Consider the following 8,941-nt stretch of genomic DNA (forward strand, 5'->3'; position numbering starts at 1 on the left):
AAAAATCTATCATAGGCATAGAAACTATAGGTAGGTGTTTTCATCTTCATATTTCTAATCTTGGTATTAGATAATACTACTACTGCTACTACTACTACTACTACTACTAATAATAATAATAATAATAACATAATGATAACTGCATTTATATTGAGCTTATATGGGTGTTTCTAAGTGCACTGGTGCTATCATACAAGAAAACTAGAAAACACAATAACATAAAAACAATGCCAAACCAAAATAACAGTAACCAAAAGAAGAAAAAGATACATGTGATACAGTGATACAATATCTAATAACTATGTGCACCTCCAGAAAAAAAAAGTTACAACTGATTAAAAATATGAGTTTTGAGAAGAATTTTAAATGATTCAATAGGTGAGGCATTCTGAATATGATGAGGGAGTTTATTCCAAAAGGTGGGGGCAATGGAAGAGAAGAATCGGTCACCATAATACTGTAAGTCTCTCTTTGTATTAGAGGTGACAGACATTTTATTCTTGTGAAAGTACTGAAAATCAAATAGATCCTACTGAACAAAAGCATTTTGTACGGGCATGAATCAACTAGCTGAATCTTGCAACAAGATGCTTTCCTCAGTTACTGCATGAATGTCTTTCTTGCCTTGCTCTGTCTGTAGCAACAGTGACCTTCTTGCTGGGACGCAAGCATATGGTTGTGCACTATGCTATGAGCATGCAGAGCAAGCAATAGCATATCATTCCCCAATTCTACAGTGAAATGCACCTGCTATACGACACACGCATTCCCCGTAACATGGCTCCTACTCATGAAAGCCACCGTAACTCCCAAGAGTACGCCACAGCTAGCAATGCTCAGATCTGTGTTTAGATGCAGTCCATCTTGCCTAGAATTTATTGATCCTGTCAAGCCACCATATAGAGGGAGCCGAGAGAAATGGCACGACCGTCTTGAACTCTGCCGTTTGAATGCTGCATATCATGCGCTCACTTTTCGCTTTTTGGGCTGCTCAAGTCGGCTAGTCAGGCCTCTAGAGAAATCACTGGGAGTCCATGCCTGTCATAGCCTGCTAATTCCAAAGTGTTTCAAATTTGCAAGTCAGAAGAAAACATAATAAATAGAGTGGACATATGGTAATTCTGATATTATATGGGACCATGCACCTGTCAGTCAAACACACTTAATTTACTCATGCAAAGTGTGCTATATATTCACTTACCCAGTGAGTAATAATGAATTGACACCTGTTGTTTTAATACGGGGCTCTTGCCCAAGATGGGCAAATGGGAGAAATATACTTTATAATGCCCAGATGTACACTGTGTATTACTGTACGAGCAGAAATTTTCCTGGTGGTTTTATTTTCATGAATTTCGCGAATCGTCTTTGAACCGCGAAAATAACAACGCACAAATATCTAAGTTCAGTTAGACCCTCGCAACCGCGATATTAACAACACGCAAAAATGTCCTCCAAGTAGCAATTGGCAAAAATATTTGTATGCAAAAATTTCAGCTCGTACAGTATTGTAAATCACGAAGAAATGTCGATCAAACCATTTAAGAAAAGCTTACTTTTGCACTCCTACTTTCCAAACTTTGTTTAATACACAACTAGCATTTTACTGAATAACTACAAATAATGACACCAACACTCCAGCCAGAATTGCATGAATCCACAGTAGGCCCCTATAGACCATTACCCTTTGGTCATGGCGATTTATTTCCATCACATATTCCCCTCTCCATGCAATCCATGGCTTTCTTATGAAATTTCAGAAACTTTTACCATTCTGCCCATCTGATTTTACTCCATTCATTAAAGCTATGGAGTTGTGCTCTAAGGTAATTTGGGCTAGAATTAAGATAGTGGCATGTCTAGTTGAGAATCTCTTGTAAGTCATAATCCATGTCAAGGGAAGAAGAACTTCCAGACTGTTTCTCAGTTAAAAAAGAAAAACAGAAAAATGGGAACTCCATTTCCCACATATCCTATAGCCACTAACCTCTTCAAACATCAATACAATGGAAACTATGATTAGGATTGAATACCAGCTAGTGTAACTTTGGCTCCAATTTATGTAGGCCTTTTTAGAAACTGACCTCAGAACAAAATGCTGGTGGTGAGTGTTCGTTGCCAAAAGCACAGAAGCATGCACAATCGTATCACTCTGTTTATACAATAGCCCAGATACTGAGGTACCCAATAGACAGCTCACTGGATTGACTACAACTCAAGAACGTCAATATCGGAGTGTTTACAATCATGCCGCATTTCAGAGAAGTATAACAAATCAATTCGAACTCATCATATAAAAGTGCAGTTGCCTTGTGCAGGCTCCAAAAAGAGGTGAGCTGTGATAATCGTTACTTGAATCTACTGGACAGGTGTGAAAAAGCTCATATGGCTAGAGAAAACAGGACAGTGGACATACACTATAATTTCAGCAACAACAACGACAAAGTGGATGCAGACTGTTTAGAATTCATTTTGCGTTACAATATACAGCAAAGCCAACAATGGCTTCCTTGCACTTATCTCCCAAACTGTAAATGGATCATATATTCTTCTCCTCAGAATTAACTCAGCAGAATAATAGCAGTTAAGTTTTATGCTCCACATTCGCACAATATACATTTCCCAGGTTTGCACCCATTTCAGTCACAGACGGCTTTGCTAATGGCTGTTGGCTCCAGCTGTGCGGTATTCCTATCTGTGACCTGATGTGACCTCCATTACCTCCCACAACTTGTGATGTGCCATACCAGCTCGCAAAGAACAGCTAAACAGACATGTTGCTAAACGGTGCAGACAAACGACACATGAAGACATGGTGGAGGAAGTTATCGCTCAAATCATACATCAATTATGAAATAAACTGCTTCATTTCAACAAATGGGGGAAAATCTACCTCCTAGCCCGCTGTACTTTCATAACAACCACCAGTTGGGGGCAATCTGCAACAGCAGGTAATATGAATTATACAAATCAGCAGTGAATTGATAAAAATAAGGATGAAATACTTCATTTTTTTCATTGTAAGAACCCACATTCTTTCCTCCTCTACATTCTCTGTCTTTTTGGTGCATTTGCTTTGCATAGACGCTTCTCCTATTTTTCTCTGCTACCTCTACAGCTCACTTTGTCAATACTTGAATATCCTATTACAGCCATTTAATATTCAACAGACAGATATGCTTTGTGAGCATGAAAAGCACACAAGATCTTGACCGATTTCTCTGCGAGGCTAGAGCTAACCACCGAGGAGCTGGGAATGTTTGAGATTCAATTTATAACCACAGAAAGTACTTAATCTCCATTTCATGAAGGTTTATCATGTACAATCATGTACATTATATGTACACACACACACACACACACACACACACCAGGGGCAGATCCAGGAAATACTTAAAGGGGAGGCGCCTTTACAGAAATTAAACGGGGGGCACATGCGCTCCTCCCCATTTTTTCTTTTTATTTCTTTTGTTTTAACTAAAAATAAAGAGGGGGCGTGTGCCCCTTCTGGATCTGCCACTGCACACACACACACACACACACAATCATACTATATAAGAGATTTAGATACTTCTGTAAATCATGTCACTAGACAGAAGTATAATACAACAGTTATACTGGTTATAAATCAGAATCTAACTCTCCAAACACTATCAACCTAAAATTCTACTGATCAAATATAGTCATGTACGCTCACAGGACTGAAGGAGCTAACAGAGGGATACCATCAAGTGGAAGAAAGTTACAGTATACAGGTCATTTCCCTCACGTATGCCAAGTTACAATATAATTTATCATGCCAAAGAAAATAAACACAACGATCTGCAACTGGAGTGGGATGTCGACAAAATATTCAGCGAAAAACACTGCATGGAAAAAGGGTAAGTCTCATGGTGACCTTGAAAGTGACCTTTTCTCCACGTTTATACCTGCATGAGCCTTGCGTGCAAGAATATCGCATTGTGCTATAGGGAGAAAAACTTTGCATTTCATGTTTTACCCGACAAAGAATCAGACATTTATATTGCTAGTAGCTCTAACTATTTTCTTTATTACTTAGCGTGAAGGGGTAGGAAACATCTTCCCCCCCCCCCAACTGCCCTTGCTTCTTGACCTTGAATAAGCAGAATTGACATAATCCAGAGAAGAAAGATTTACTGCACTGCTCTGTATCCAATTCATGCCTGATTCCTAGCTTCATATGTATTAATGCATAAAACGTTACACACTTGTGATGTTGGATCTAACCATGGAGCAACAGCTCCATGATCTATCAGAGGACACTTACGTTCTGCTGCCTAAATCATTCCATATTATGTGCTATACAAAGGAATAGATATGGGCGTAATAACATTTTTTTTTTCCCACACTATTGCTTTGTATGTTTGTGCCCTGTCATACCAACATGATAAACATATAAATGTAGAGGTCGTAAACGATAAACTTTATAATCCATCAAGTTCTAGGATAATCTGGTACCCCCTCCCCAATTTTTTTCCCCATTTTACCAAGTCCTCGATAATATGGCAACTCTGAATTTTACTGTAGGTCCTACATCATACTTTATTAACTAAAAACATATGAACATGCATGAGTTAAGTGTTCATTGGAATAACTGTTTAAAGAAAATAGAGTTCCTAGAGGTGAAGCCAAAATGGTAAAATGCCCAGGGCAGATCCCTTTCCTCCTCAATGCAAATATTTCAGAGTGCTATGCAAAAAGGACTAGAGAATGTAAGTATTAGGATTGGTATGGACCAGACTCAATTCTCTCGGTAGGATCTCCATCACTAAACAAAGTGCCGTCTGATTCTACTCAATACCCACTTCCAACACAAATAGGGAACAATGGGAAGGTTTTCTAGCTGACTTTTTACATGCAGCTTCTTCAGCGACTGCACAAGTGAGCTTAATTGACCAGCCAACAATACAGAAATATGTCAGCTATTCAAGAGACGCAGGCAAAACCCTTCCACATGAACAGCATTTGAAGGTACAATATAGGCCCTGCACAGACAAGGAATTCAACTATTTTCAGTAACAGTTGGTAGGCCTGTCTTCCTTCTTAAAGGTCCAGTATACCTTTGGGAGCAGTGATTTCAAAAATGTTCAAGATATCACATTTAATGCATATGTGTAGGTCTGTTGTATCATAAAACATCCTACCATATGAAATATTTGCCATAAAACCTAAAATATAAGGAGATATCAGGATTTTTCTCAATAAACCGTAACTGTATACGGTTTAGTCTGGAAACATTTTTATTATAACTATTGTTCACATTTTGTGTATTTAACAACACTTAACATCCATTATACGGATTCAAATTTTGACAGTGGTTGTTTCTATCCCTAACTCACATTTTAGAACTATTTTAAAGCACTAATGCTTTCATCTGCAAATGGTAAATTATGCCTTTAAAGCTCCCTTATACTGCAGGAAATACTGCCAATCTATTTGACAAAGACCTTATACTGTTTGAATGTTTGATTCTATAAATTACATTGTACCTGTTAATCTTTAGCTTACAGACTTTTACGAACTGCTACAAAATTAAGAATTAAGCTGTTAAATTTCAACAACCCCCCCCCCCCCCAAAAAAAAATACTTCTAACATTCCTGCAGGTATGATGAAAATGTGTCATTACTTTGTCCTTTAACAGAAAAAAAATGTCCTTAACACTCTCAGACTGGATAAAACTCTACTATAAATGACCTTCCATGGTACTGACACAAAATCCTATAGATGGGACATTTACAATTTGTAACGTGCTTAATGCATAACATCACAAGAATTTTTTGCATGAGGTGGAGACCAGCATTAAAAAACAAAAATTACTCCTTGCTGCTAATCCTATAAAAAGTTTCATCGTTGGTATCAATTTTTATTGGGATATTGACATTATGACAAAGCTCAGTATCTCAATACTGCACTGTGGTTTTGTGACAAAAATACAGCAAAAACAGAGAAAGATCCTTGAAGTTTTTGTTCTTATGATTCATCACTTTATATAGGGCAATATCAAGTCTTATCTGAAAAGAAGAATTGAAGGAAATTTCACTCTATTTCCTAGTGGTATGAATGGTTACAGTAGTTAAATCTTGCAGTTACTGTAACAGTGTCACATACAACCCTGTAAAAATTCTTCAACACACACAAACAACAAAAAGATGTACAGTTAATACACACTTCCTTACTTTGATAAATGAAATATATATATACACATATTTTAAGTCTCAAAGCACAATGAAGCATGCAGTGACTGTCAACCACTTAGCATGATTGAAATGCAGCACATGATATTGAGTGCACAATGAACACCCACTGTTGCTATGGCAACCTTTCATGGGCAATCTTCCAATGAGTGGTTTATCACTTATCAGACATTGCTTAATATTAGTTTTAATTGCTCGCAGACAGTGTAGTGCAATCAGGGAATGGGTCTATCAGAATGCAGCAACATCTCAGTCACCGAAATAAATGTTGATTTAAGATGAACTTTAGACTGGCATATGAAATACACATTTGTTATCTCATACTTGAACTTTGATAAGTACTTCCAAACTACCTTATACAGTGTTATTGTCATGTTTCATTTTTTTCTAAGAAGTCCAAGAGTATGCTAGTAATCAGGATTTCTAAAATTAGCTGAAAACTAATTCAACTGCACGCAAGGGCTTGATCAAACAGGAAATATGAAATAAATGTAGGCCTACATGATTGCTTGACTGGAACCATAATAAAAAATAGAACTAGCACTATACTATGAGTATTTTAAGTAAAATAATATATTATGCCTGATTCAAGGGTGTGAGAGTACTTGCAGAAAAAGTCTGTAAAATCTGACACGAAAAAAAAAAAAAAGTCTTTTCAATGTATTTGAACTGCAAGAAAGTCTGAAAGTGGGTTCTGGGTAAGTAGAAAAGTCCAAAGTCAGATCAAACTCTGAACACTCACATCCTTGCTGATTAGAACCAAAATCAGCTATTGATTACTAACTTCTGAAAAATATCACTCCAAGCTTACTTTCTCTATGATCTTGTAAGCAATGTCTTCTCCCACACTTTTAACAAACAAAACACAGCATTTGCTTGTGCATTATCAGTGGGAAGTAGTTTTAGAAATAAGTTGTTAAGCTCAATGACAGTATTTATATATATTCATTCATTAAGTTGGAAGTGCAGTACAAGGATAAAAACACTCATAAAAGCAAAAAAAAAAAGAAGAAAACTCATAAAAAAAAATGATAATGATAATCACAAGAACTTTTGAGATATGAAACGCGATTTTTATGAACATTGTGACTGAAGCAAGTCAGGACCAGTGGAGTCAATTTAGATTAAGAATAGTAGGCTAAACTATTTTTTTCGATGCAGATATGTAGATTTACGGTTTTCTTTCCACGAACAGAATTTCAAATACATGTATATTGAAAACTAGGTCAATAAATGTGTCATAATACCATTTTTCTTAGAATTTTGGTGTTTTTTAAACTTCATAGGTAGGAAAATGTGAATCCATCAGCAGGTAAATGTATTAAAAAAAAATATATTTGACTATGTGCAAAGTTGCTAATTGAGCTTACATGTAAAGCATCACTTGTATTAAACTGAAGAGTCTGAATTAAAAAACAGATAAATTATTTTTTAAACAAAGGTTCTCATCAAATATATGAAAAAATAACTTTTTCATGATGTTGAATTTGTTACATAATAAGAAATATTTTGAAGACATATGCTTGTAACTATTTTCTTTGTTTTTCAGCAGCTTCAGTATCAATAATCTCCAGCTTGAAGAAACTGGATATATCATTTTTTTGTTTTGTTTTGTTTTGTTTTGTTTTTTTTGCATTCAAGCTCTCATGAAGCTTGTTATATCACTACAGTTCTTTGGAGAGAAAGTGTGAGCTTGAGGAAATATATTAGAGGGAGAATATTTCACAGCAGACTCTCACAGGAAGTATCATTGGATGGCTTTGAAGTGAACATCTACATTCAACTCCCTGATACCCTAAACCATCTGCATTGCTTATGGCCCTTGAACATGGATTGAATTGGCTTGTCCATTTCAGTTGCATAGGATAGTGTTACATCACAGCTGACCACAAATTGTTTTATTATGGAAATAAGGAAGCTGGGCGATGCAGGGCAAATCTCTCAAGCGATTAAGTATTGTTTACAGATTCATTCAACAACACCCTGCTCCACATAACCACAGTTTACAGACCAAAGCGTCGTGGGTAACAGTTTACAGTTAGGTTTTGAGAGCTGCCCTGGGTAAGTATGCTGTAATACTCCGTAGCTGGGTCTACAGGCGTGACGACCGTGTCGAGATTTTGATGGCTGCAATTTAATCCTCAAGTAGTAATACCATCATCATCGCAAACTGGCTCGCGCTGCATGCACAGCACAGCAGCATCCATTATGCTAATAAACACAAACATGGCAGAACCGGCAAATACAGACAACATAAGTGTACACATTTATTGTTTACTTACCGTCATTCTGCTGCATCGATGGACGTCGATGATTGCGGGAGTTCGCATATTCTGAGCAGCCTTAGGGAAAGCGAGAACGAGGGCGATATCAAGGCTATCATCCTCACTGAATAATTCCATATTTCGCGGGCGATTGGGTGCCGGTAAAATCCTGGCCGCCGCCCAGCAAACGGGTAGCGCTAGCAACGAGTGCAGGGGTAGATAGCCCACGTTGCACACTTCTTGCACTTCGATGATAAAATTCTCATCTCTGGCGACATTTTTCTTGGTGAGCAACAAGCCGGATTGTTCCAGGGTATTTTCCAGGTCCTCCAAGGCAGGAGCTGTATTTCCGTACTGAGACATTGCGCCGCTAGGTCTCGGAGGTGCGTGTGAGGAGCTACCGTTTTCGGATGGTGTTTCCCCTCGGACGACAAGGATCGACTGCCGCTGAGATAGAACAT

At 37.5% G+C, this 8,941-nt stretch overlaps 1 pseudogene; it reads right to left on the minus strand.

Annotated features, from left to right (window-relative positions):
* Positions 1-8,941, minus strand: part of LOC140231270 (uncharacterized) — a 29,708-nt pseudogene extending 20,767 nt beyond the window's left edge.

This window comes from Diadema setosum, chromosome 7 (assembly GCF_964275005.1).
Source record: "Diadema setosum chromosome 7, eeDiaSeto1, whole genome shotgun sequence".
NCBI classification, from domain to species: domain Eukaryota; kingdom Metazoa; phylum Echinodermata; class Echinoidea; order Diadematoida; family Diadematidae; genus Diadema; species Diadema setosum.